The following is a 4,565-nucleotide window of genomic DNA, read 5'->3' on the forward strand; positions in this document are numbered from 1 at the left end:
TTCACATAGCACGTTTCTTTCAGTCATTCCCCAAATGATGAGTACCTCCTTAGTTTTCAATTCTTTGCTACAATAAAATATTCAATTTAATATTTCAGCTCAGCAAACATTTGTTTATCTTTTTCCTAAAGACTTTTATTTTGTATTAAGTTCAAAGGAAGGAAGCAAAAACAATTATGTTCAAAAACAAAGGAATTCAGACATCGTTCTCTGTTCCCATAACTTCGGCAGGAAATGTAAGTAAAACACCCACTGGACAAACAAACAAAAAGTCTAGAAAAAACCAAGCAGAGCCAGATGTTAGGAATACTTCTCTAGGTTGGGATTAGTACTGTTAGACCATGAGCATATAGTATAGGAAGGCAGGGAATTTTGGAAAACGTAGTTCACTTTCGTTGTGTTGTGGGGGAAACCAGCGCGCCCATGTCAAGGAAGTTTGCTACTGCTGCCAAGCGAGGTCTCCCATCGTTTGAACTGGTTGTTGGTCAATGTCCCTTTCATCTTGGCTTTCTTTGCCTCTAGCTCAGCCAGCTCCGGAAGTCGTCTCTTGCTCGTGCTCTTCCACTCCAGCTGTTTTTCAATCACTTTGGCATTCTGCGTATATGAGTCAGCGATTTCTCTAGCCTCAATGTCCTCCTCTTCTTCATCGATGGTGGGAGACGGTGATGGAGCTGAATTTGCCCACGTCCTTTGTACGCGTAGTCATCGTTACATTCTTAGGAGATTCTTGTTTTCGACTGTGTATGTTGGTTTTTCCAAAGCCCTGCCCAAACTTGACAACTGCTCCATCCACGATAAAGGTCATTGGAGCATTTTTCTGCAGGTGCTGGTAAAAGAGCAGCAAACCACACTTCGCACGCTTCTTGCAGAACTGTCGTTCTACGCCTTCAGACCTCTGGAGATGGACACTCTCTTCCTCTTCTGTGTTACAGACCTTGTGAGCATGTTTGGCTGCATCCATCACCCGGGATTGGTCCCGGGGCCTCATGGGTAATTTCTCTAACTGGCAATCCAGGACTAGCACCATCTGGTCGCACAGACAGTAGTAGACATGCAGAGGCTTCTCGCCATCGTCGTACTCCTCTCCGTCCCGGGTATCCAAGCACACCACCGAGCGACTACCTTCAGCATCACTTTAGAGGCATCCCGGTCTAACTCTGAGCCTCCCCTGCGGCTCCAAGTCAACAAACATTTATTAAAGGCTTAGTGTATGCCGGGCACTGTGCTAAGTGCTGGGGATAAAAAAAGAGTCAAAAGGCATTCCCTGACCTCTAGGAGTTTATAATCTAATTGGAGACAACATGCAAACAAATATATAAAAAGGAAGCTATATGCAGGATAAGTAGGAAAGAAGAGGGAAGACAATGGAATTAAAGAAGGGTTGGGAAGTCTTCCTGTAGGGGGTGGGATTTTTTAGTTGGGACATAAAAGAAGCCAGGTAGGTCAATAGTTGGAGTGGAGGTGGGAGAGCCAAGAGATGGAGAGTTCTGTTCATGGAATACCCAAGAAGTCAGTGTCGCTGAATCAAAGAGAAAGTGTTGGGGAGTAAGTAAGAAGATTGGAAAGATAGGAAAGGGCTAGGTTATGAAGAAAGGCCAAAGAAAACATTTTGTATTTACTCTTGGAGGCAATAGGAAACTACTGGAGTTTACTGAGTAGGAGGCAACGTGATTAGAGTTGTATTTTAGGAAAGTCACTTTAGTGGCTGAATGGAGAATGAATTAGAGTGGGGAGAGACAAGGTAGGCAGACCCATCAGCAGGCTGTTGAAGTAATCAAGGCAGGAGGTGATGAAGGCCTCCACTAGAGTAGTAGCCTGTGTTCATCCTTTATTGTCAAAGATCATACCATCAGAGAAATGATGACATGACTTGCACTTGACTTTGTTTTGAGTGAGGGAGGGTTGTGCAGGTCACCAGCCTCACTTTTCCTCCAGTGCCATCTGAATCCAGTGACCAGATATTCATCAGGATGACTGGAGATGAGCCAGGATGAGGCAATTGGGGTTGTGACTTGCCCAAGCTAGTAAGTGTCAGGTGTTTGAGGTGAGACTTGAACTCAGATCCTCCTGACTCCTGCACTGGTGCTCTATCCGCTGCACCACCTAGCTGTCCCTAAAGTGGTAGCAGTGTCAGAGGAGAGAAGGAAGATGTTGCAAAGGTGAAATCTATACTACAATAAAAATTTTGTAAGTATGACTCTTCTTCCTCTTGATCCTTATGTAAGGTCCTTCTCCCCTTCAGCAAACAAACTGTTTACACATGAAAGGAACAACTCCTTAATTGGATAGCTCTTTTTTTTGGAGAAACTAAGGAAAGAAGAGTTAAATAATTTACTCAAGGTTATAACTAGTTAGCTTAGATATTAGGAAACCACAACTCTTCATCCTATTCTAACCTTATCCTTTCTGGACAAAAGTTCTGAGTAATGTAGAATGTTGTAAACCCTTCTCTTCTAGACTTTTCTAGAAAAACTGAAAACACAATTGAATATTCAGTACTTGGTGAATGTATTCCATTAGTGAATAAATAAATAAAGGAGCTTGGAATATATTTTCTTAGTCACATGTGGAACCCATGAATAGTATATCTAAATTAGTAATAACAATAACTAGGGAATTAATGATGAACCAGGTGCATGTTTTTGCTCAAAGTCCGCTTAAAATATGAAGAGTATAGATGCAGCAGGTATAATAAATAGAGGACAAGTCTTACAGTCAGGAAGAACTCAATTCAGTACTGCCTTTAACAGAACCAGCTATGTTACTATGGGAAAGTCATTTAACCTCTCATTGCCCACAGATAACTCCCTAAGACTGTAAGTTACAGAGACTTTGCAAGTGCAGAATTGAGGAGACTTGATTAAACAATAATTCATCTGAATAAGATCATGAGTTTTAGAAAATTGCAAGCTTAACATGAGTCAGCAATTTGGCAACCAAACACAGACACACACACATATTATTTTGATATTAAGCTATATCAGTAGAGGTTTCCAGGAGTTAGTAGGCACTAATCCCATTGTACTCTGTCCTGGTTATTCCATATTCAGCTACATGGCACAATATGTAGACCCCTGGACCTGGATTTAGGAAGACCTGAGTTTAAATCCAGCCTCAGGCACTTGTTAGTTGGGTGACCTTGGGAAAGTCACTTAATTGCTGTCTGTCTTAGTTTCCTCACCTGTAAAATGGGAATAATAGTTGTTGTGAGCATCAAGTGAGATAACATTTGTACAATGCTTAGCAGTGTCTGGTACATAATAGACACTTAAAGCACTTGTATCCCCTTCCCTTTGGGATGCCATAGTTTAAGATGGACATGAATAATCTATATAGTGTCCAGAGGTGCATAACCAGGATGGTAAAGATCCTGCATCCGTGTCATATGAGGATCGATTGGAGGAACTGGAGATGCTTAACCAGAGGAAGAGAAGACTGGGATATGATAGGTATCTTCAAACACCTGAAGGATTATTATTTAGAAAGATCAAACTTGTTCTATCTGGCTCCAGAGAGTAGATCCAAGAGTAACAGATGGAACTTATATGCAAAGAAGCAAATTTTGGTTTGACATCAGGAAAGATTCTCTAAGAATGACCTGTCTTAAAGTAGGATTGGCAGCTTTGGGAGGTATAGATTCCCACTCATTGTTGGAGGTCTTCAGGCAGAGGTGAGATGTCCAGGTGGATGTAAGGTATGGGTTGGACTAGATTGCTGTCGATGTCCCTTTCAGTTCTCAATTCTGTTATACTCTTAAGTGACAGATTGCTGATCTGCATTAATGAGAGGAGTTTCCACACACAGAGTTCCCCATGTAGATAAATCACATGCTCAAATAAAAGAATGCTAGATTAAGTTTTTTTCTGTAAATGAACTAAAGTTTTATTGAGAGAAAAAAAGACAAATCCCAATTTTGAATATAACTCAAGTTTCATAGTCTTCGATTCTGAAAAAGCAACACTTTTCATAAAAATAAAAATTGTCTCTTTACTTTTATGCTATTGTATATATTTACTAAAGCTCACTGTTGGAATTGAAGCTCTCTCTTTTCTGCTTTGCATCGTGTGTGTGTGTGTGTGTGTGTGTGTGTGTGTGTGTGTGTGTGTGTATGTCTGCTATCATCATATCATCACACAAATAATACAAGCCTTACTAAAAGCTGCTAGTTAGGTGCTTCTGTGTTGCATGTCTTCTTAAATTCAACCACATGACAGCCTTCTGCAGAGTCTTATCTCTCCAGTCAAAAAGAAAAGTAGGATCACAATGGCCAAGATGCTTTTTTTTTTCTTTTCTGAATGTGTGCTGAGTGCAGGGAAAGTTCAGATATCATGGAGTTTCAAATGGAGGCTTTCAAAGACTAAAGGAAAAGCAAGGCAAAAAGGGAAACATATTGAACAAAGACATTTTAAGCAAGTCATGTTTATTAAGCTTACTGTATTCTCTCCCACATATTCAAAGGCATCTGATTAAACCATCACTGGGAAATTGACAAAGTTTCTTTCACCTGTTCTATGGAGATAAGCATTTTCTTGGCATATTTTTTATCATCTTCTAGGCTCTGTACC

At 40.5% G+C, this 4,565-nt stretch overlaps 1 pseudogene; it reads right to left on the minus strand.

Moving 5' to 3' along the window:
• Nucleotides 1–426: 426 nt before the first annotated feature.
• LOC140531818 (STING ER exit protein pseudogene) lies at nucleotides 427–1,111 on the minus strand (annotated as a pseudogene).
• Between the last annotated feature and the right edge of the window lie 3,454 nt (nucleotides 1,112–4,565).

This window comes from Notamacropus eugenii, chromosome 3, assembly GCF_028372415.1.
Source record: "Notamacropus eugenii isolate mMacEug1 chromosome 3, mMacEug1.pri_v2, whole genome shotgun sequence".
Classification (NCBI taxonomy): Eukaryota; Metazoa; Chordata; class Mammalia; order Diprotodontia; family Macropodidae; genus Notamacropus; species Notamacropus eugenii.